At 46.2% G+C, this 25,373-nt stretch overlaps 1 protein-coding gene and 1 non-coding gene across 2 annotated transcripts in view; both read right to left on the reverse strand.

Annotated features, from left to right (window-relative positions):
* NT5C2 (5'-nucleotidase, cytosolic II) overlaps positions 1-25,373 on the reverse strand; it is a 178,655-nt gene that overhangs the window by 117,309 nt on the left and 35,973 nt on the right. The window lies entirely within an intron of this gene.
* LOC116554231 lies at positions 12,360-12,466 on the reverse strand. The gene has a single exon (XR_004270116.1). It is a non-coding gene; the product is annotated as a U6 spliceosomal RNA (small nuclear RNA).

The following is a 25,373-nucleotide window of genomic DNA, read 5'->3' on the forward strand; positions in this document are numbered from 1 at the left end:
TTTTTCCAACTGGTAATTGGTTGAAAGAGTTAAGTTATTATTTAAAAGCCCAGAATCAATAGAAAGAAGTGTCTGGGTTAAAATAAGGGGTTGTGGAAACCAAGGTTCTTATTATGTAGAAGCCTCTAGGTAGCAGGCTTCAGAGAGACTAGAAGGTAAATGTCACTTATCTGACCTAAAAAGGTACCAGACTCTTAAATTCTCCTGGATCAGGAAAAGATTTGGAAAGGGAAAGGGATTCTCTATAGAATGTATATATTTTCCCCCAAAAGAGACAATTTTGCAGGGCCATTTCAAAATATGTCAAAGAAATATGTTTTAGGATAAAATAATTTCTTTTAGGGCTTGCTATCTGTTATGCAATGCTATACTAGAGCCAGGTTGGAATTTGGTATCTTAATGCTACAGAGTCTGTTTTGTCACTAACGAGCTCTGTTTTAATGTTTTTGTTTTGTTTTGTTTATATATATTTTTTAAAGATGGGGTTTCACCATGATGGCCAAGCTGGGCTTGAACTCCTGACCTCAGGTGATTCACCCACCTCAGCCTCCCAGAGTGCTAGGATTACAGGCGAGAGCCACCATGTGCCTGGCTGTTTTAATGGTAATGCTGGTCAATTGTGCCTGAATTCCAAACTGAAGACAGTATAATGAGGCATGTTCAAACCCCTACTTCACATCATGGCCTGAACTAGCTTTTTAGGCCTACTTTAGAATCCCCTTGGCTGGGAGAAGGGATCCATTCAGTTGGCTGGGGCTTAGAATTTTATTTTTGGTTTACATATTTTAGAGGGACAGAAGTAACAGCCAGACATCAATCAATATACGTACAGTATACACTGGTTTGGTATGAAAAGGCAGGACAACTTGAAACAGGGGCTCCCAGGTCATGGGCAGATCCAAAGATTTCCTAACTGGCAATTGGTTGAAAGAATTAAAAGTTATTGACCAGGCATGGTGGCTCACGCCTGTAATCATAACACTTAGGGAGGCCAAAGTGGGCAGATCACTTGAGGTCAGGAGTTTGATCACTTGAGGTCAGGAGTTCACCATGTGACCAGCCTGGCCACATGGTAAAATCCCATCTCTACTAAAAATATAAAAATTAGCTGGGCATGGTGGCATGGGACTGTAATCCCAGCTACTTGGAAGGCTAAGGCAGGAGAATCGCTTGAACCCAGGAGGCAGAGGTTGCAGTGAGCCAAGATTATGCCATTGACCTCCAGCCTGGGCAACAGTGCAAGACTCTGTCTCAAAAAAAAAAAAAAAAAAAAAAAAAAAAAGATGTTATCTAAAGACCTGGAATCAATAGAAGGAGACTAAGGTTCTTACTATGTAGATGAAGTCTCCTAGGTGACTGCCTTAGAGGCAGTAGATGGCAAATGCTCCCTATTTAGACTTTTAAAAGGTGCTAGATTCTCAGCTAATCTCTCCTGGATCAGGAAAAAACCTGGAAAGGAAATGAGATTCTGTACAGAATGTAGATTTCCTCCACTTGAGACAATTCTGCAGGGCCTTTTCAAAATGTCAAATAAATATATTTTGGGGTAAAATAATTTCTTTCAGGGCCTGCTGTCTGTCATGTGATGCTATACTAGAGTCTGGTTAGAATACGGTATCTAATTGCTACAAAGAGTCTGTTTTGTCACTCTTTTTTTTTTTTTTTGGGACGGAGTTTCGCTCTTGTTACCCAGACTGGAGTGTAATGGCGCGATCTCGGCTCACCGCAGCCTCCGCCTCCTGGGTTCAGGCAATTCTCCTGCCTCACCCTCCTGAGTAGCTGGGATTACAGGCACGCGCCACCATGCCCAGCTAATTTTTTGTATTTTTAGTAGAGACGGGGTTTCACCGTGTTGACCAGGATGGTCTCGATCTCTTGACCTCGTGATCCACCTGCCTCGGCCTCCCAAAGTGCTAGGATTACAGGCTTGAGCCACCGCGCCCGGCCCCACTCTTAAGGTCTCTATTTTAATGTTAATGCTGGTTAGTTGTGCCTGAATTCCAGAGGAAGAAGAGTATCATGAGGCATGTCTGAGCCTCCCCTTCCCATCAAGGCCTGAACTAGTTTTTCAGGTTTACTTTGGAATCCCCATAGCCAAGAGGAGGGGCCCACTCAGTCAGGTGAGAAGCTTAGAATTTCATTTTTGGTTTAGAATATATATATGTATACATACACACACACACATACACACACACACATATATATATACAGAAAAATGTTACAAAACATCAGCCTGGTGTGGTGGTACAGGCCTATAGTCCCAACTACTTGGGAAGCTGAGCTGGGAGGATCCCTTGAGGCCCAGGAGGTGAAAATTGCAGTGAGCCGTGATCACACCACTGCATTTCCAACCTGGGCAACAGAGCAAGACTCTGTCAAACAGAAAGAAAAGAAAGAGAGAAGGAGAGAGAGAGAAAGAAAGAAAAAGAGAAACAAAGAAAGAAAGAGAAAGAAAGGGAAGGAAAGAGAAAGAAAGGAAAAAGAAAAATACATACATTATTTTCACAAATAAATACATCTATGTTACCATCACCCAAATTAAGATATAAAAAAAAAAACCTGGCTGGATGTCATGGCTTATTCCTGTAATATCAGTACTTTGGGAGGCTGAGTGGAGAGGGTTGTTTAAGCCCAGGAGTTCTCGACCAGCCTGGGCCACTGAGTGAGACTTTGTCTCTACAAAAAACAAACTTTTTTTAAACTTAGCCGGTTATGGTGGCTCATGCCTGTAGTCCCAGCTGCTCTGGAGGCTGAAGTGAGAGGATGGCTTGAGTCTGGGAGGTAGAGGCTGCAGTGAGTCAAAATTTGGCCACTGTTCTCCAGCCTGAACTACAGAGCAAGACCCTGTCTCAAAAAATAAACAAAACAAAATAAAATACAATCAGAAGCTTCAAAACCTACCACATGACCCTTCCCAGACAATGTTTCGCCTCCTACTACTAATCATTCAGACTAGTAATGAATAATCACTGGTCTGATTTCCAGTTCCAAAGATGTGGGTTTTTTGTCTGTTTTTGAACTTTATATAAATAGACTCATACAATATGCATACCTTTGTCTGGCTTATTTCATCATTCTATTTATTTATTTATTTATTTATTTATTTATTTATTTATTTATTTTTAAGGAGTTTCATTCTCGTTACCCAGGCTGGAGTGCAACAGCAGGATCTCAGCTCACTGCAGCCTCCGCCTCCCAGGTTCTGTCTGGCTTCTTTCACTTAACATTATATTTGTAAGATATGTAGCAATCATATATTTTCATTTCTCTGTAGTATTCCATTGTATGAATACAATATAATTCATTCATTAAAAAAAAAAACAAACCTGTGGCTGGGAACAGTGGCTCATGCCTGTAATCCCAGCATTTTGGGAGGCCAAGGCAGGTGAATCACCTGAGATCAGGAATTCAAGACCAGCCCAGCCAACATGGTGAAATCCCATCTCTACTAAAAATTCAAAAAATTAGCCAGGCCTGGTGGTGGATGCCTGTAATCCTAGCTACTCAGGAGGCTGAGGCAGGAGAATTACTTAACCTGGGAGGCAGAGGTTACAGTGAGTGGAGGCCATGCCATTGCACTCCAGCCAGGGCAACAAGAGCAAAACTCCACCACAAAAAAAAAAAAAAAAAAATTAGGTGGGCATGGTGGCATGTGCCTGTAATCCCAGCTATTTGGATGGGGACAGACATCCCCCTTGCTGTTCTCATGAGATCTGATTATTTAAAAGTGTGTAGTCGAGGTCAGGAGTTCAAGACCAGACTGGCCAACATGGTGAAACCCTGTCTCTACTAAAAAAAATACAAAAATTAGCTGGATATGATGGCTCATGCCTGTAATTCCAACTACTTGGGAGGCTGAGGTAGGAAAATTGTTTGAACCAGGATCAGGGAGGCGGAGGTTGCAGTGAGCCAAGATCATGCCACGGCACTCCAGCTTGGGCTACAGAGAAAGACTCCATCCCAAAAAAAAAAAAAAAAAAAAAAGTGTGTAGCACTAGGACCAGGTGCAGTGGCTCATGCCTATAATCCCAGCACTTTGGGAGGTGGAGGCTGGCGGATCACCTGAGGTTGGGAGTTTGAGATCAACCTGACCAACATGGAGAAATGCCATCTCTACTAAAAATACAAAATTAGCTGGGCATGGTGGTGCATGCCTGTAATCCCAGCTACTTGGGAGGCTGAGGCAGGAGATTCATTTGAATCAGGGAGACGGAGGTTGTGGTGAGCCAAGATCATGCCATTGCACTCCAGCCTGGGCGACAAGAGTGAGACTCCATCTCAAAAAAAAAAAAGTGTGTAGCACTTTCCCCTTCACTTTCTCTCTCCTGCTCTACCATGTGAAGATGTGCCTGTTTCCCCTTCACCTTCTTCCTTGATTATAAGTTTCCTGAGGCCTCTTTAGCCATGCTTCCTGTACAGCCTGCAGAACTGTGAGTTAATTAAACCTCTTTTCTTCAGAAATTACCCAGTCTCAGATAGTTCTTAATAGCATTGTGAGAGAGGACTAATACAGCTACACACTTTTAAACAACCAGCTCTCACGAGAACAGCACTAAAGGTGGAAATCCACTCCCCTACTCCAATCGCCTCCTACCAAGCCCTACCTCCAACACTGGGGATTACAATTTGATGTGAGATTTGGGCAAAGACACAGATCCAAACCATATCATTCTGCCCCAGCCCCACTCAAATCTCATGTTCTCACATTTCAAAATACAATCATGCATTTCCAACAGGCTCCCAAAGTCTAAGTCATTCCAGCATTAACTCAAAAGTCCACAGTCCCAAATCTCATCTGAGACAAGGCAATCCCTTTTGCCTGTGAACCTATAAGATAAAAAAACAAGTTAGTTACTCTTAAGATACAATGAGGTTACAGGCATTGGGTAAATATTACCATTCCAAAAGGGAGAAATTGGCCAAAAGAAAGAGGCTGCAGGCCTCATGCAAGTTTGAAACGCAGCAGGGCAGTCATTGAATCTTAAAGCTCCAAAATAATCTCCTTTGACTCCATGTCTCATAACCAGTGCACACTGGTGCAATGGGTGAGCTCCCAAGGCCTTCGGCAACTCTATCCTTGAGGCTTTCCAGGGTACAGCCCCATGGCAGATTTCACAGTCTGGAATTGAGTGCCTATGGTTTTCTAGGTGCAGGGTGCAAGCTGCCAAAGGATTTGCCATTCTGGGTTCTGAAGGATGGTGGCCCTCTTCTCACAGCTCCATTAGGGAGTGCCCCAGTGGGGACTCTGTATAGGGACTCTGCTGCCCTAGTAGAGGTTCTCCATGAGGGCTCGGCCTCTACAGCAGTCTTCTGCCTGGACGTTGAGACTTTTCCATGAATCCTCTGAAATCTAGGTGGAAGCTCCCAAACCTCAACTCTTGTACTCTGTGCACTGGCAGGCTTAGCACCACATGGAAGCTGCCAAAGCTCATGGCTTTCACCCTCTGGAGCAGTGGCTGGAGTTGTATCTTGTGTCCTTTTAGTCACAGCTAGAGCTGGAGTGGCTGGGATGCAGGGAGCAGTGTCCTGAGGCTGTACAGGGTGACAGGGCCCTGGGCCTGGTCCGCAAAACCATTCTTCCCTCTTAAGCCCCACGACCTGTTATAAGAGGGGCTACCACAAAGTTTTCTGAAATGCCTTAGAGGCTTTTTCCCATTGTCTTGGCTATCAGTATTTGGCTCCACTTTACTCATGCAAATTTGTGTAGCAGGCTTGAATTCCTCCCCTGAAAATGGGTTTTTCTGTTCTACCATATGGGCCAGGCTGCAAATTTTTCACTTTTACATTATGCTTCCCTTTTAAATACAAGTTCCAGTTTTATGTCATTTCTTTGCTCACACATATGGACATAGACTGTTAGAAGCAGCTAGGCCACCTCTTGAATGCTTTGCTGCTGAGACATTTCTTCCATCAGATATCCTAAATCATCACTCTCAAGTTCAAAGTTCCACAGATCCCCTAGGACAGGGGCACAATGCCTGCAGCTTCTTTGCTAACAAATAATAAAAGTGACCTTTGTTCCAGTTCCCAATAGGTTTCTCATCTCCATCTGAGACCTCCTCAGCCTAGACTTCCTTGTCCATATCACTATCAGCATTTTGGTCACAGCCATTTAACCAGTTTCTAGGAAGTTCCAACCTTTTTTCTCATCTTCCTGTCTTCTTTTGAGCCCTTGAAGCTGTTCCAACTTCTTCCCCTCTATCCAGTTCTAAAGCTGCTCCCACATTTTCAGGTATTTTTATAGCAATGCCACACTCCCAGTACCAATTTTCTGTATTAGTCTGTTCTTATCCTGCTATAAAGAAATACAAGAGACTGGGTAATTTTTTTTTTTTTTTTTTGAGACAGAGTCTTACTCTGTCACCCAGGCTGGAGTGCAATAGCACAGTCTCGGCTCACTGCAACCTCCATCTTCTGGGCTCAAGCGATTCTCCCATCTCAGCTTCCCGAGTAGCTAGGATTACAGGTGTACACCACCGTGCCCAGCTAATTTTTTGTATTTTAGTAGAGACGGGATTTCACTGTGTTCCCCTGGCTGGTCTCGAACTCCTGAGCTCGGACAATCCATGAGACTGAGTAATTTATAAAGAATAGAGGTTTAATTGGCTCACTATTCTACAGGCTGTACAGGAAGAGTGAAGCTTTCTGGGAGACCTTGGGAAACTTTAAATCTTGATGGAAGGCAAAGGGGATGTGGGCATGTCTTACACGGCTGGAGCAAGAGGAAGAGATTGGGAGAGGTGGTATACACTTTTAAAAAACCAGATCTTGGACCGGGTGTGGTGGCTCACACCTGTAATCCCAGCACTTTGAGAGACCTAGGCAGGTGGATCACCTGAGGTCAGGAGTTCAAGACCAGCCAGATCAACACGGAGAAACTCCATCTCTACCAAAAATATAAAATTAGCTGGCCATGGTAGCGCATGCCTGTAATCCCAGCTACTCAGGAGGCTGAGGCAGGAGAATCACTTGAACCCGGGAGGCGGAGGCTGCTGTAAGCTGAGATCACTCCATTATACTCCAGCATGAGCAACAAGAGTGAAACTCTGTCTCAAAAAACAAACAAACAAAACACTTTGGGAGACTGAGATGGGCAGATCACAAGGTTAGGAGTTCAAGACAAGCCTGACCAACATGGTGAAACTCCGTCTCTACTAAAAATACAAAAATTAGCTGGGTATGGTGGCAGGCGCCTGTAATCCCAGCACTTTGGGAGGCCAAGGAGGGTGGATCATGAGGTCAGGAGTTCATGACCAGCCTGAACAACATGGCGAAACCCTGTCTCTACTTAAAAAAAAAAAAAAAAAAAAAAAAAAAAAGTAGCCAGGCATGGTGAAACCCTGACTCTACTAAAAATACAAAAAATAGCCGGACATGGTGGCACACGCCTGTAACCCCAGCTACTCAGGAAGCTGAGGCAGGAGAATCGCTTGAACCTGGGAGGCAGAGATTGAAGTGAGCAAAGATGGCGGCACTGCACTCCAGCCTGGGTGACAGAGCAAGACTCCATCTCAAAAAAAAAAAAACTTGAATAGATGAGGAGTTGCTTCCTATGGACAAGCAAAGAAAGTGATTTCTTGAGATAGAATCTACTCCTGGTGAAGACACTGTGAACACTGTGGAAAATGATAACAAAGCATTTAGAATATTACATAAACTAGCCAGGGAACAGTGGCTTACACCTATCCTCCCTGCACTTTGGGAGGCTGAGGCAGGCAGATTGCTTCAGCCCAGGAGTTCAAGACCAGCCTAGGCAACATGGCAAAACCTCAGCTCTACAAAATACATCAAAATTAGCCAGGTGTGGTGGCACAAGCCTGTAGTCCAAGTTACTCAGAAGGCTGAAGTGGGAGGATCATTTGAGCCCAGAGGGTGGAAGTTGCAGTGAGCCAAGATGGCACCACTCCAACCTAGGTGACAGAATGGGACTTTGTCTCAAACAAAAAGAGGAATATTGCATTAAAAAGTTGATTATGCCGGGCGCGGTGGCTCAAGCCTGTAATCCCAGCACTTTGGGAGGCCGAGGCGGGTGGATCACGAGGTCAAGAGATCGAGACCATCCTGGTCAACATGGTGAAACCCCGTCTCTACTAAAAATACAAAAAATTAGCTGGGCATGGTGGCGCATGCCTGTAATCCCAGCTACTCAGGAGGCTGAGGCAGGAGAATTGCCTGAACCCAGGAGGCGGAGGTTGCGGTGAGCCGAGATCGCGCCATTGCACTCCAGCCTGGGTAACAAGAGCGAAACTCCGTCTCAAGAAAAAAAAAAAAAAAAAAAGTTGATTATGTGGCCAGGCGCAGTGGCTCATGCCTGTAATCCCAGCACTTTGGGAGGCTGAGGTGGGCGGATCACAAGGTCAAGAGATCCAGACCATCCTGGCCAACATGGTGAAACCCCGTCTCTACTAAAAATACAAAAAAATTAGCGGGGCGTGGTGGCACGAGCCTGTGGTCCCAGCTACTGAGGCGGAAGAATCGCTTGCACCCAGGAGGCAGAGGATGCAGTGAGCGGAGATTGCACCACTGTACTCCAGCCTGGTGACAGAGCAAGACTCCATCTCAAAAAAAAAGCTTATTACGCTGGGTGCGATGGCTTTGGCTCATGCCTGTAAACCCAGCACTCTGAGAGGCTAAAGCAGGCAGATCACTTGAGGTCAGGAGTTCGAGACCAGCCTGGCCAACATGGTGAAACCCTGTCTCTACTAAAAATATAAAATTTAGCCAAGCCTGGTGGCACACACCTATAATCCCAGCTACTGAGGCGGCTGAGGCAGGAAAATTGCTTGAACCTGGGATGCAGAGGTTACAGTGAGCCAAGATCATGCCATAGCATTCCAGCCTGGATGACAGAGTGAGACTCAAGGAAGAGTCGGTCAATGTGTCAAACTTCATTGTTGTCTTACTTTGAGAAACTGGCCCAGCCACCCCAACCTTCACCAACCACCAGTCTGATAAGTCAGCGGCCATCAACACGGAGCAAGACCCTCCACCAGCAAAAAGATTAAAGGTTCAGATGATCATTAGCACTATTTCACAACAAAGTTTGTCTTGTTTTTAGAGTCTCACCAGGCTAGAGTGCAGTGGCACAGCCTCAGCTCACTGCAACCTCCGCCTCTGGGTTCAAGTGAGTCTCCTGATTCAGCCTCCTGAGTAGCTGGGACTACTGGCACATGCCACCACGCCCGGCTAATTTTTGTACTTTTAGTAGAGACAGGGTTTGGCCATGTTGGCCAGGATGGTCTTGATCTTGACCTGGTGATCCACCAGCCTCGGCCTCTCAAAGTGCCAGGATTATAGGCGTGAGCCACCATGCCCAGCCGCAACAAAGGATTTTTAAATAAAGGTAGACTTTTAAAAGACATGATGCTATTGCACACTTAAGCTATTGCACACTTAATAGACTACAGTACAACACAGCTTTAATATGGACTGAGAAAAAATATGACTCATTTTATTGCTTTATTATGATTGTCTGGAATAGAATCCGTGATATCTCTGAGGTATACCTGTAATTGCAAACCTCAAAACAAAGTTAGCACATCCAGGGTTTCCCAGATATGTTTGAACATAAATTTGTTTTTTCTATTACACATCCTATGAGACTAATATTTTCCCTAAGAAAAGCTGGCCTGGGCCGGACGCGGTGGCTCAAGCCTGTAATCCCAGCACTTTGGGAGGCCGAGGCGGGTGGATCACAAGGTCAGGAGATCGAGACCATCCTGGTCAACATGGTGAAACCCCGTCTCTACTAAAAATACAAAAAATTAGCTGGGCATGGTGGTTTGTGCCTGTAATCCCAGCTACTCAGGAGGCTGAGGCAGGAGAATTGCCTGAACCCAGGAGGCGGAGGTTGCGGTGAGCCGAGATCGTGCCATTGCACTCCAGCCTGGGTAACATGAGTGAAACTCCGTCTCAAAAAAAAAAAAAAAGAAAAGCTGGCCTGGAGCAATGGTCTTCAAACTGTTCCTGAAGGCTCTAGGCTCCCAGATAGTGGCTCAATGTTACATGAAGGATGAGAATAAGGCCAACTGGATTCCTAGTTCTCCTTCCATACACCTCCACTTTAATCTGTTTTATGAAGGCGTTCCCCCTAAGGATGTATGTGTGTGTATATATGGACATATATGTATTACATATGTTACTTATTTTCTATATATACTATTAGCTGAAAATAGGTCTGTATTGGAAAAAAGGGTTTGGTTGCTTTTAGAACTGTTTTTGGAAACTACCAGCCTAGGCTCTAGAGGACCTCTCAGGTTCCAAACTACAAGGGCTTGCTAACCTTACCCAAAGTTCATTGCTTTTGCTGCTGATGTCTTTCCAGACCATCAAAGCGCTGTCCACCTGTTCTGATTTTCCAAGTGGTGGTGTGGAAGGGGCTCAGAAAGGGATCACTGACAGTATCTCAACACAGATCAGGCAGCTTAGTCCCCAAGCACTTTCCGTCTACGGAATCACAGGCTGAAAATAGACTATTACATGCTACAAAAGTCTTAAATTGCTTCTAACCAGGCAGTGTAGTGAAGGGATTAAGAGCATGGATTCCACAGCCAAACTCCCTGGCTTCAATTCTTGGTTTTGCTGCTAACTAGCTGTGACCTTGGGCAAGTTTCTTAGTTTCCTCATCTTTAAAATGGAAGTGAAGATAATAATGTTTGCTAAATAAAACCAATGTATCTGGGTGCGATGGGTCACACATGTAATCCCAGCACTTTGGGAGGCTGAGGCAGGCAGATCACTTGAGGTCAGAGGTTCCAGACTAGCCTCGCCAACATGATGAAAACTCGTATCTACTAAAAATATAATAGTTAGCCAGGAGTGGTTGCAGTCACCTGTAATCCCAGCTGTTTGGGAGGCTGAGGCAGGATAATCAAACCTGAAAAGCAAGAGGCTACAGTGAGTTGAGATCGGGCCACTGTACTCCAGCCAGGGCAACAGAGTGGGATTCCGTCTCAAAAACAAACAAAAACCAATATGACAATGACTTACTTTCTTTTTTTTTTTTTTTTTTTAATTGAGACGGAGTTTCACTCATGTTACCCAGGCTGGAGTGCAATGGCGCGATATCGGCTCACCGCAACCTCCGCCTCCCGGGTTCAGGCAATTCTCCTGCCTCAGCCTCCTGAGTAGCTGGGATTACAGGCACGCACCACCATACCCAGCTAATTTTTTGTATTTTTAGTAGAGACGGGGTTTCACCATGTTGACCAGGAAGGTCTCGACCTCTTGACCTCGTGATCCACCCGCCTCGGCCTCCCAAAGTGCTGGGATTACAGGCTTGAGCCACCGCGCCCGGCCGACAATGACTTACTTTCTATGTGAACTTATAAGTGGCAAGGCCCAGCTCTGGGCATTTTGATTTTTTTAGTGTTGAATATTCTATCACTGCTAACAAGGCGAGCCTCCCACCACCCTGAAGATCCTGGAGTCATAGGGCCTTACTCCTGGTCCTCCAAAATGGGGAACTGATTAGCAGAACTGGGATTCCTTGAATCAGTAACATTTCAAAAGCAATTTTTAAATTTACATAGGATGATCATCTGTTAACTGTGCCATTCAGCACATCAAAATAAACTGCCATCTACTGTCAGCACTAATTCATGAAAAGTAATTATATTATTATTATTTTGAGATGGAGTCTCATTTTGCTGCCTGGGCCAGAGTGCAGTGGCACAATCTCAGCTCACTGCAACCTCCACCTCCTGGGTTCAAGCGATTCTCCTGCCTCAGCCTCCCAAGTAGCTGGGATTATAGGTGCCTGCCACCACGCCCAGCTAATTTTCAGTTTGTTTATTTGAGACAGAGTCTTACTCTGTTGCCCAGGCTGGAGTGTAGTTGAGCAATCTTGGCTCACTGCAACCTCCGCCTCCTGGGTTCAAGTGATTCTCCTGCCTAAGCCTCCTAAGTAGCTGGGATTACAGGCACGTGCCACCATGCCCAGCTAATTTTTGTATTTTTAGTAGAGACAGGGTTTCATCATGTTGGTCAGGCTGGTCTTGAACTGCTGACCTCGTGATCCATCCGCCTCGGCCTCCCAAAGTGCTGGGATTACAGGCACGAGCCACCACACCCAGCTGAAAGGTAATTTAACACCAAAAAAGTAGGAAGAACATAATCTCAGAATAAGATAGGACTTTATTTTTTTATTTTTTATTTACTCTTGCATGAGGGCCACAGCAGCAGATGGCAGGGTGCCCTGCGTGAGTGGGGACGACCAGATTGTTCTTGTTCTCCAATTGCCAACCTCAGTGGTGCAACAGGAGACGGATATGGGAAGACTATGATGTCACGTGCCCTGTGATGTCATGGCGGGATTGGGGAAGGGAAGCAAAGCAAGGTGATGGGCAGCAGACTGCAGCAAAAACATGGAACGCTTCATGAATTTGCGTGTCATCCTTGCTCAGGGGCCAAGCTAATCTCCTCTGTATCGTTCCAATTTTAGTACATGTGCTGCCGACGCGCGCACAGGACTTTAATCACATTTAGCTTAGTTAAAAAATCATTTCCGAGTTTGTTTGTTTGTTTGTTTCTATTTCATCTTGAGCCAGTGGCCAAGGGCCAACTCCTATCTATGACCTAGTATTTGGCCAACACTACTGGGCCCTTCTGAGAATTACTATACACACTGGGCATTATAACTAAATGCCTCCCTGAAGGACCAGCTTGAAGCCTCAAAGCTGGTCTGAGCACAACACTTTGCAAAAGGAAAGGTTTTGCTAATCATCCCAGAGAGTGCCACTGTGCTCAGAGGTGGCTGACCATAGGGAATCAGGAAGAGGTTTTTTTGGTTTGTTTGTTTTTGAGACAGAGTTTTGCTCTTGTTGCCCAGGCTGGAGTGCAATGGCACGATCTCGGCTCACAGCAACCTCCACCTCCTGGGTTCAAGTGATTCTCCTGCCTCAGAGTAGGTAGGATTATAGGCATGCGCCACCATGCCCAGCTAATTTTGTATTTTTAGTAGAGATGGGGGTTTCTCTATGTTGGTCAGGCTGGTCTCGAACTCCCAACCTAAGGTAATCCGCCCCCTCAGCCTCCCAAAGTGCTGGGATTACAGGCATGAGCCACTGTGCCTGGTCAGGAAGAGGTATTTTAGTTGTTCCCTGTAGCACTTAATGGGGCCACTTAGAACCTTGACTCCAAGTCCAAGAAGCCAAGAAAGGCTCTGAGCTACCTGGGTGTGAAGAGTTTTTCTGCCCTGGACAGACAGTCAGGACATAGGGACTCTATGCTGACCCTTCTGTTAACACAGAGTGACTTTTGGTAAGGACCTCAACCATTCAGACTAGGTTTGCTTATCTGTAAAGTAGAGGTGTAGGTAATACCTACTCTGCATTTCTCAAGATTATGCAGAGACTCAAGTAATGGCTGTGAATGTGGTTTTAAAGAACAGTACAATGATAAGGGAATGAGTATTTGTTTTTTTTTGTTTTTTGTTTTTTGTTTTTTTTTTTTTGAGACGGAGTTTCTCTCTTGTTACCCAGGCTGGAGTGCAATGGCGCGATCTCAGCTCACCGCAACCTCCGCCTCCTGGGTTCAGGTAATTCTCCTGCCTCAGCCTCCTGAGTAGCCGGGATTACAGGCACATGCCACCATGCCCAGCTAATTTTTTGTAGTTTTAGTAGAGACGGGGTTTCACCATGTTGACCAGGATGGTCTCGATCTCTTGACCTCGTGATCCACCCGCCTCGGCCTCCCAAAGTGCTGGGATTACAGGCTTGAGCCACCGTGCCCGGCCGGGGAATGAGTATTTGTAACTCTCAGCCCTACTCCTTTCTAGTCAGGGCCCCAGGTGCCCCCACCACAAATATACCAAAGGGCCAGCCACACTGGCTTACGCCTGTAAACCCAGCACTTTGGGAGGCCAATGTAGGAGGACCACTTGAGGCCAGGATTTCCAAACTGTCTGGGCAATGAGACCCCCCATTGCTACAAACATTAAAAAGAAAAAAAAAAAAAAAGAAAGAAAGAGGATTAGTCAGGCACAGTAGAACACACATGTAGGTCTAGCTGAAGTAGGAATTCAAGGTTTCAACGAGCTATGATTGTATCACTGTATTCCAGCCTGGGTCACAGAGCAGGCCTCTGTCTCTTAAAAAAAAAAAAATCATGCTGGTCAAGCCTGGAAAAAATAAATAAATAAAAATAAAAAGGATCATACCAAGTACCAAGGACTCTTTCCTCCTCCCTTTCCTTTATCCATAGTACAGCACTCCAGGGTATCTAGACTCCCAGGCCTTGGGTGAGGGCTGTAGAGTAGGGAAGAACCACTGTTTTCTCTTTCTCAGAGCACATGGTCCCCAGGTTTCTCCTGGATAAAGTGAGCTGCTAAATTTAAACATTCAGGAATCCAGAAATACTCTTGGAATTCCAGCTTGGTGAGCTTGTTCAATACTGCTTCCTGTTAAACTAACAAAGAGTGATAGCAGAGAATGCCTGGAGACATTCCATTGACCTGGGTCCATGGAATTCTGCAGCTCAACTTTCCAGTGTGTTAGGTTAGAAAGTAACTTTAGATTGGTGTTTCTCAATTCTGGCTGAACATTAGAATCACCAGGAGATCCTGTGCAAAATGCCCATGCCCAACTTGTACCTCACACCAATTAAGTCAGAATTTTTAGGTGAGGGACCCAGATTTTTTTTTTTTTTTTTTGAGATGGAGTCTTGCTTTGTTACCAGGCTGGAAAGCAGTGGCATTGGTCTCACTGCAACCTCCACATCCAGAATTCAAGCAATTTGCCTGCCTTAGCCTTTTGAGTAGCTGGGATTACAGGCACATACCACCACATCCAACTAATTTTTGTTTTAGTAGAGATGGGGTTTCACCATGTTGGCCAAGATGGTCTCGAACTCCTGACCTCACGATCGACCTGCCTTGGCCTCCCAAAGTGCTGGGATTACAGGTGTGAGCCACCATGCCCTGCTGATATTAGCATTTTTAAAGCTCCCCAGATGATTACAAGGTGTAGCCTACTTTAGGAACCACGACTCTAGGTGATCCAGGCAGAAGGAAAAACAGGCCTCAGGAACCTAAGATTTTTGTCTAAAGTCATACAGCTGCTTAGAGTTTGAGATCTCAGTTCAACAAGCTGATGGGAACAATGGTTAATTTTCTTTTTTTTTTCTTTTTTTTTTTAGACGGAGTTTCGCTCTTGTTACCCAGGCTGGAGCGCAATGGCGCGATCTCGGCTCACTGCAACCTCCGCCTCCTCGGTTCAGGCAATTCTCCTGCCTCAGCCTCCTGAGTAGCTGGGACTACAGACACGCGCCACCATGCCCAGCTAATTTTTTGTAGTTTTAGTAGAGACGGGGTTTCACCATGTTGACCAGGATGGTCTCGATCTCTTGACCTTGTGATCCACCCGCCTCGGCCTCCCAAAGTGTTGGGATTACAGGCGTGAGCCACCGCGCCCGGCCCAACAATGGTTAATTTTCATTGAGCATTTTACTCTGACGCAGAACAAGCACTAAGCACTTTACAGACACAATCTTAATTAATCTTCACAATGATCATATGAGAAAACTGAGGCCCAGAGAGTTTGACTAGTTTGCTGAAGGTCAAAGCAACTAAATAGTGGCAGAGATCCAGTTCAGCTGTTCAACCATGGTTGGAGCAGCAGACAAGATAGGGATAGGAACCCTGCCCTTAAGGAATATAGAGTCTAGTGGGAGGGACAGGAAGTGGGTGAGCCAACAATCTGATAAGGGTTACCATAAAATTAAACAAAGGTTGTCAAGGAAGCCACTTGTGGAATAGTCAAAGCCTCCCAGAGGAGGAAGCTTTAAAGGATGAGTGGAAGTTCAGTGAAAAGTAAGGAAAGGAGGAAGTGGGCCTAGCAGGTGGAAAGGTGACATCGGAGAGCCAGGTGAATGCTTGCAGCTGTGCAGCAATTCAGAGTGACAACGGATTACCTTGTTAGTGAGAGATGAGACTGAGGATGTATGAAGACCAGATCATTATGGCTAGGGAGTTTAAAAGAAAGAAGCTTTCAAGGATTACAGAGGACAGTGAAAGGATCAGCTATATACAAGTGTGTATTTAAAAGATTAATTGAAGGTTGGGCACAGTGGTTCATGCCTACTGTGCCCAGCACTTTAGAAGGTTGAGACAGGCAGATCGCTTGAGCTTGGGATTCAAAAAAAAAAAAACAAAAGGGCAACATGATGAAATCCCATCCCTACAAAAAGTACTAAAATTAGCTGGCTGTGGTGGCACACACCTGCAGTCCTGGCTACTAGGGAGGCTCACCTGAGCCTGGGGAGGTGGAGGCTGCAGTGAGCCATGATTGTGTCACTGCACTCCAGCTGGGGTGACAGAGTGGAAAAAAAAAAAAAAGACCAGGCACAGTGGCTCACACCTATAATTCCAGTACTTTGGGAGGCCGAGGCAGGTGGATCACCTGAGGTCAGGAGTTCGAGACCAGCCTGGCCAACATAGTGAAACCCCGTCTCTACTAAAAATACAAAAAACAAAAAATTAGCCGGGCCTGGTGGTACATGCCTATAGTACCAGCTACTTACTCGGGAGGCTGAGATAGGAGAATCACTCGTACCTCTCAGGTTCAAGTGACTGCACCACTGCACTCCAGCCTGGGTAACAGAGCAAGACTCTATCTCAAAAAAGAAAGAAAGAAAGGAAGAAAGAGAGAAAGAAAGAAAACAGGGTCTTGAAGAGACACATGTACTCTTATGTTCCTAACAGCATTATTCGTGACACTCAAAAGGTAGAAGCAACTCCAGTGTCCATCAGCAGATGGATAAACAAAATGTGACATATATGCACACACCCAAGCCGCTGGATTATTCAGGCTTAAAAAGGAAGGATATTCTAACATATGCTATGATAGGGATGAACCTTGAAGACATTATGCTAAGTGAAATAAGCCAGTCAGAAAAGAATGCATCCTGTATAGTTCTGCTTACATGAGGTACGTAGACCAGTCAAATGTATGGAGCTAGAAAGCAGATGACTGGGCTGGGTGCAGTTGCTTATGGCTGACACCCCAGCACTTTGGGAGGCAAAGGCAGGTGGATTCACCTGAGGTCAGGAGTTCGAGACTAGCCTGGCCAACATCGTGAAACCCCATCTCTACTAAAAATTTTTTAAAAATTAGCTGGGAGTGCTGGTGGGTACCTGTAATTCCAGCTACTTGGGAAGCTGAGGTAGGAGAATTGTTTGAACCAGGGAGGCGAAAGTTGCGGTGAGCTGAGATTGCGCCATTACACTCCAGCCTGGGCAACAAGAACGAAACTCCATCTCAAAAAAAAAAGAAAGAAAGAAAGCAGATGACAGCAGTTGCCAGGGACCGGGGAAGGAGAAATGGAGAATTTCTGAAGCTCTGATAGAGCTTCAGTTTGGGAAGATGAAAAGGATCTGTAGATAGATGGCGATGATGGTTGCACAACAACGTGAACTGAACTGTATACTTTAAAACGATTAAATGGTAAATTTTGTTATTTCTACTTTACTGCAATTAAAAAAAAACAAAACAGTCAGCTGGGCATGGTGGCTCACACCTGTAATCCCAGCACTTTGAGAGGCTGAGGCGGGAGGATCACTTGAGTCCAGAAATTAGAGACCAGCCTGGGCAACATAGCAAAACCCCATCTCTACAAAAAAGAAAAAAACACAAAACAATCATTGGAAAAAAATAATTGGCCAGAGTGTTAACAGATTTAGAGGGTAAAAGACTCAATAGAGACACACCAGTTAGAGAGCTAACATCATCGTGGAGAGGCAGAGACCTGATGAGAGCTTGTATTGTTAGACACCAGCAGGAAAGCTGCAGCTGTAGTTTTTTGTTTGTTTTTGAGATGGAGTTATGCTCTTATTGCCCAGGGTGGAGTGCAATGGCACGATCTCGGTTCACTGTAGCCTCAGCCTCCTGGCCTCAAGCAATTCTCCTGCCTCAACCTCTCAAGTAGCTGGGATTACAGGCTCCTGCCACCATGCCCCCCTAATTTTTTGTATTTTGTTTAGTAGAGATGGGGTTTCACCATGTTGGCCAGGCTGGTCTTGAGCACGTGGCCCCAAGTGATCCACCTGCCTCGGCATCCCAAAGTGCTGGGATTACAGGCGTGAGCCGCCGCACACAGACACAAGTAGTTTTCAGTTGCTGTTTTGCTTGCACTTTGTGTGGCATTTGACACTATGAACTACTCCTTTCTTGTGGACTCTGTTGTTCTTCCTTGGTTTGCAAAGCACTCTCTGTTACTTTTTTTTGGGGGGGAGACGGAGTCTTGCTCTGTCGCCGGGGCTGGAGTGCAGTGGCACTGTCAGCTCACTGCCACCTCCACCTCCCAGGTTCAAGCAATTTTCCTGCCTCAGCCTCCTGAGTAGCTGGAATTACAGGTGTGTACCACCACTTCCAGCTAATATTTTGTATTTTTAGTAGAGACGAGGTTTCACCATGTTGGCCAGGGTGATCTGGAACTCCTGGCCTCAAGTGATGCACCCATTTTGGCCTCCCAAAGTGCTAGGATTACAGGCATGAGCCACCTTACCCAGCCATGGGCCCAATCTTTTGAAAAGCTCTGCTGTGAAGTGAACTTGCAAGACTGGCTTATAGCTGGACAGAGGTACCTTTCTGCGGGGAGAGAAGCTTGACTGTGTTCATGTGTGGTAGGAAAGGCCAGAAAGGAGAGAGTAAAGACAGAGGGAAGTGTGCTGCTGCTGATGCAGCCAAGTGCTGAGGGACTGGAAGGATGGAGTCCAGAACCCATGGGGGCAGCAGGCCTCAGACAGCAGGAGGAGCACCTCCCTGTGGACAAGAATGAAGAGAGGAGGCATTCATGGGCTGGGGTTTAGGACAGAGATGCAGGGAGCTGGGAGTAGGGGAAGGGAGTAAACTGGTGGCAAGGAAGTTCCGGCCAGAGACCAGTTTGTTCGCATTTCTGAGCTGGATAATCATGACAAGGTCAGGGCGTGCCTGACTGAGGTGGCAGTTAACGTCACTAGAGTTAGAAGGTCAAGAATTCCGAAACAGATAATCCTTGGGAACAGGTCTAGGGTGGAGAAAAAGTCTGGTAGGATCTATCCTCAGAGAGATCAAGAGGAAACTGTTTCTTGGCCTCCCACACAAACACATGTTGAGATTTTTAAAAATATTTCTTAGAGGCCGGGCGCGGTGGCTCAAGCCTGTAATCCCAGCACTTTGGGAGGCCAAGGCGGGTGGATCACGAGGTCAAGAGATCGAGACCACCCTGGTCAACAAGGTGAAACCTCGTCTCTACTAAAAATACAAAAATTAGCTGGGCATGATGGTGCATGCCTGTAGTCCCAGCTACTCGGAGGCTGAGGCCGGAGAATTGCTTGAACCCAGGAGGCGGAGGTTGCGGTGAGCCGAGATCGCGCCATTGCACTCCAGCCTGGGCAACAACAGTAAAACTCCATCTCAAAAAATATATATATATTTCTTAGGCCTAACTCATAACTTACCTAACTACCTTTGCCACAATGTAAACCTGTAGCTTCCTCAAGAAAAGATCAAACATTTAAAACAAGTTAGAGTGAAACCATGAAGCAGGTGTCTGAATGATAAATATGGCTCTGTCCACTACATAGTGGGTTTAATCTACTTTTCCTTCTTTTTTTTTTTTTTGAGACAGGGTCTTGCTCTGTTGCTCAGGCTGGAGTGCAGTGGCAAGATCACAGCTCACTGCAACCTTGACCTCCTGGGTTCCAGCAATCCTCCCACCTCAGCCTCCTAAGTAGCCAGGACTACAGGCATGTGCCATCATGCCCATATAATATTTTTTTTGTAGGGACGAGGTCTCACTATGTTGCCCAGGTTGGTCTCATACTTCTGGACTCAAACCATCCTCCCGTCTTGGTCTCCCAAAGAGCTGGGATTATAGTCGCGAGCTGCCATGCCCAGCCTTAATCTACTTTTCTGATTTAGACTATGATCTGGTCTTCATTCATTCATTCATTCGGCAAACATGCATTAACATCAAATGCTCTCTCCCTGCCAGGTATTTTGCTAGGCTCTGGGGATTCAAAAACATCCATGGTCGTTAGGGAGTTCACAAACAAGTGAAGGAGCCGAATAATCAGCTCTGACGTGGTAAGAAGATACTATAGAAGAGGTGGGTGGAAAGTGCAATGTATCATGTGAACACAGAGAAAGGAACCTGAATTTGGGGAAAGCAGTACAGAGGAGCTGATGTGTGAGACAAAACTTAAAGGAGGAGCAGAGAGCACCAGGCTGCAAAATGCAGGAAGTGAGAAAGGTGTGACTACACAGATACAGTCAGGAAACTCAACAATCTGGTTTGGCAGAGCAGTAGTTCTTAAACTGTATTCTATACAAAAATCAGCCCCAGTATTGTTAAAATGTAGGTTCCAAGGTACCAGCAACATCTGGCTCAGTAGTTCTGAAGCACAGGAATCTGCATTTTTCATTCAGTAGGTCTGGAACCCAGGAATCATGTCTTCAGTGATTCTGAAGAAGATGGTCCACAGACTACACTGAGAAACCCTGGGCTAGAATACAAGCTGCATGGCAGGAGAAAGGAGAGGGGGCTGGGATGAAGCAGAATTTTTTTTTTTTTTGAAACAGTCTTGCTCCATCGCCCAGGCTGGAGTGCAATGGCACAGTCTCAGTTCACTGCAACCTCTGCCTCCCCGTACCTGTGATTCTCCTGCCTCAGCCTCCCAAGTAGCTGGGACTACAGTCGCGTGCCACCACACCCGGCTAAGTTTTGTATATTTAGTAGAGACCGGGTTTCACCGTGTTGGCCAAGCTGGTCTCGAACTCCTGGCCTCAAGTGATCTACCCTCCTTGGCCTCCCAAAGTGCTAGGATTACAGGTGTAAGCCACTGCACCTGGCCTGAAGCAGAAATTTTGGTCAGAACCACATTGTGCTAAGGAATTGGGAGCTGAGTTTATAGGCAGAGAGGCATCCTTGGGGAATGCCCTGATGAAATGCATTGGAAAGTCCAGTCTGGAGGCAGTATCAATGACAGTCTGGAGAAAACCAGGGTCGCTGCATATAGGCAAGGCATGAAGGGTCTCTGCAAGGGAAGTGTGATTCAGAGATCCAACCACACCAAGGACCCTGATGCTATTAGCCACTCATGAGCTGAGGGCTGCAGGACATCCCCCAGCTCCTAGGAGACAAGTACCCCCTGAGCAGACAAATAGTCTGGACTATGTAACAGCCAAAGGGGCTCACATGGTGCTCCTGGGCCTGTGCAGCATCCAGGCAGGGGACACTGCCTGGCATTCTAAAGGCCTGTGCTGAGTCATCTTTCACAGGAACCAGCTTCTCAAGTGCCTGGGATCCTGCCTCACAAGCTGTTACTGACTTTCCCTTGGCTTCCAGGCCAAGGAATAAGAAAGAATAAATATTAACCAAAGGTACAGCTGTGGCAGTATGCCCAGGGCCCCTCCCCTTTCTTCTCTCCCTGTTCCCCCTGCCCTAGAGGCTACAATAAACTGCTGATCTCCTGGTTTCATGATCTTGGCTGCTCCTGCAGTAAAAGGGCAAAGGTGAGCACCTCTCAGAGCAGCCCTGAGGCTGGAGAGGACTTGATGGTAGCCTGCTAGTTTTCCTGGGAGGGACCCTAGAGCTGGCTAAGGAGAACTCCCATCACTGCCTGGGCCTGACTTCCAGGGAGGGGCTCTAACCACACCAGACTGTTTCTCAGGGTAACTTCCCAGCTGATTGGCACAAAGGGGTGACTCTGCATAACACTACTCCCTTTCTTGGGTTTTCGCTTCCGCTGTAAGATGATGAAGTTGGACTCCAAGAGCCTTACCTTTTCTTATCATTCCATGAGCTCAGCTGATTGGGGCTGGACATTCTCTGCTGGGTGCTGCTTTCCTCCAACACCCCCAACCTCATGAGGGCCAGGAGGTATTTCAGGTACCCTCGGGACATATCTATCTATTTATTTATTGTTTTCTTTTTCTTTCTTTTTTTTTTTTTGACACAGAGTCTTACTCTGTCACCCAGGCTGGAGTGCAGTGGCACCATCTCAGCTCACTGCAACCTCTGCCTCCCAGGTTCAAGCAATTCTCCTGCCCCAGCCTACCAAGTAGCTGGGATTACAGGCGCCTACCACTGCACCCGGCTAATTTTTGTATTTTTAGTTGAGACGGGGTTTCACCATGTTGGCCAGGCTGGTCTCGAACTCCTGACCTCGGGTGATCTGCCTGCCTTGGCCTCCCAAAGTGCTGAAATTACAGGCACGAGCCACCACCCCTGTCCTATTTACTTATTGTTTTCTGAGCACCCTACTAGGAGCAAATAATAAGAACAGCCAACATGTTTTAGTCCATACAATGTGTCAGGTACTGTTAAGCATTTCACATGTATACATTATCTTATTTGCTCATCACTACAACCCTATGAAGTAAATATTATTATTTCATAAATGAACTATTTGAGGCTCAGAGAGATTAAGTAACTTACCCAAGAACATTCAGCCAGTAAAACAGCTGAGACCCCATCAACTCTAGGTCAGTAAACTCCAAAGCCCATGGTCTTTCCATTCTATCACACTCCACAGTACTGGTTAACCAAGGGCCAGTGAAGTGCAGATCACAGCCTATACCAGGGTTGTTGAGGGAGGGGGTTGGGGGTGGGGCCTGGGGAAAGGAAGGGAGTAAAGACAGACCCAGTGATGAAATTATTTATTAAATGAGAGTAATAATGGTACCTACTTCAATTGATGATGGTGAGAATTAAGGAAATAATAAGTTCATAAGTGCTTTTTTTTTTTTTTTGAGACAGAGTCTTGCTCTGTCACTAGGCACCAGGCTAGAGTGCAATGGCGCGATCTTGGCTCACTGCAACCTCTGCCCCCTGGGTTCAAGCAATTCTCCTGCCTCAGCCTCCCAAGTAGCTGGGACTACAGGGACGCACCACCATGACCAGCTAATTTTTGTATTTTAGTAGAGACGGGATTTCACCATGTTGGCCAGGATGGTCTTGATCTCTTGACCTTGTGATCTGCCTGCCTTGGCCTCCCAAAGTTCTGGGATTACAGAGCCACTGCATCTGGCCCATAAGTGCTTTTAAAGGCAGCTACTGATATATAACAGTAACTACTGTTATCAATAAATGATATACAATTAACCATTTATGTCATAGTTGGCTTTTTTTTTTTTTTTTAAATGGAGTCTCGTTCTGTCACCCAGGCCTGGAGTGCAGTGGCGCAATCTCAGCTCACTGCAACCTCTGCCTCCCAGGTTCAGGTGATTCTCCTACCTCAGCCTCCCGAGTAGCTGGGATCATAGGCTCACACCACCATGCCCAGCTAATTTTTGTATTTTCTTTTTTTTTTTTTAGTAGAGATGGGGTTTCACCGTGCTAGCCAGGCTGGTTTCAAACTCTTGACCTCATGATCCGCCCGCCTTGGCCTCCCAAAGTGCTGGGATTACAGGCGTGAGCCACTGTGCCCGGCCTAGTAGTTGTCATTTTTAAAGCTGTATTAACATATACATAACATAAAATTTGCCATCTTAGGCCGGGTGCGATGGCTCATGCCTGTAATCCCAGCACTTCAGGAAGCTGAGGCAGGTGGATTGTTTGAGCTCAGTTTTGAGACCAGCCTGGACACGATGACAAAATCCCATCTCTCCAAAAAATTAGCTGGGTGTGGTAGCACGCACCTGTGATCTGAGGTACTTGGGGGGCTGAAGTAGGAGGATCTCTTGAGCCCAAGAGGTTGAGGCTGCAGTGAGCTGAGATTGCACCACTGCACTCCAGCCTAGGGGACAGAGTAAGACCCTGCCTAACAAAAACGAAAACAAAAACATTGTCACTTTAACCACTTGTAAGTATACAGTGTGGCGGTATTAAATGCGTTCACATTGTTGTGCGACCATTACCATCGTCCATCTCCAGAACTTTTTCATCTTCTCAAACTGAAACTCTGCCACTGGTTCTTCAAAATTATTAATATACGCTTTTATTATTATGCTAAATATTTTTATGCTCCTGTCTCCTTAACAAAGTGCAGTAAGTGGTAGTAGAGGGCACGAGGTGGAGATTATGACCCTTGGTTCAAATTCAGATTCCTGCACAATCTAAATGAACTTGAACAATTCACTTAAATCCTCAACATCTGTTCCACCAGGTAGATGAGACCAATATGTAAAGACCACACAGGGTTGTAGTTAGTATTAGATCAGATCACTGAGGTTAAAGTACTTTGAAAACTCCGTGAAAAGTGCTCCACAAACATTAGATTGGTGGACACTTTCATGCTCCTAGATCAGCTCTTGGCACAAATTAGGAACTGAATGAACTCTGATGCGCCAAGCTGTTGTGCCATACTGCACCCTGGTGGTAGTCATGAAACGAGCAGAGTTTCTGCTTCTTTGGGTGTTCCTGGGGTTGGTTGGGTAAGATCAGAACTGGCAGGGAACGCGAGGAAAACCCAAAGTACCCCACCCAGAGGGGACTTTTCCTTCCCCAGTGAAGAGACTCCCCAGCCCAGACCCTCTACAACGGAAGAGCCAGTCTCCTCTCTGAGCTCTCCTTTCTCTTACCACTTTTGCTCATGCTGTTTCACCTTCCAACTGGCTCAAGCAATTCTCCTGCATTAGCCTCCTGAGTAGCTGGGACCACAGGCATGTGCCATCACACTGGAAAATTTTTTATTTTGTGAAGACAGGGTCCTACTACGTTGCCGAGGCTGGTCTCGAATGCCTGGGCTCAGGTGATCCTCCCGCATTGGCTTGCCAAAGTGCTGAGATTACAGGCAGGAGCCTCCATGCCTGGCCAAATTGTGGTTCTTTTATAGCATTTCCTGGTTAAAAAAAAAAAGTGGGGCTGGGCGCGGTGGCTCAAGCCTGTAATCCCAGCACTTTGGGAGGCCGAGGCGGGTGGATCACGAGGTCAAGAGATCGAGACCATCCTGGTCAACATGGTGAAACCCCGTCTCTACTAAAACTACAAAAAATTAGCTGGGCATGGTGGCACGTGCCTGTAACCCCAGCTACTCAGGAGGCTGAGGCAGGAGAATTGCCTGAACCCAGGAGGCGGAGGTTGTGGTGAGCCGAGATCGCGCCATTGCACTCCAGCCTGGGTAACAAGAGCGAAACTCCGTCTCCAAAAAAAAAAAAAAAAAAAAAAGTGTTCCAGGCAGGCATGGTGGCTCACTCCTGTAATCCCAGGACTTTGGGAGGCTGAGGTGGATGGTTCATGAGGTCAGAGGTTCAAGACCAACCTCACCAACATGGGGAAACCCTATCTCTACTAAAAATACAAAAATTAGCTGGGTGTGGTGACACATGCCTGTAATCCCAGCTACTCGGGAGGCTGAGCAGGAGAATCACTTGAACTGGGGGGGTGGAAGTTGAGGTGAGCTGAGACCACGCCACTGCACTCCAACCTGGGCAACAGAGACTCCATCTTAAAAC

The sequence above is a fragment of the Sapajus apella genome, unplaced genomic scaffold (genome assembly GCF_009761245.1).
Source record: "Sapajus apella isolate SASKATOON/1434 unplaced genomic scaffold, GSC_monkey_1.0 scaffold13, whole genome shotgun sequence".
Taxonomy (NCBI): Eukaryota; Metazoa; Chordata; class Mammalia; order Primates; family Cebidae; genus Sapajus; species Sapajus apella.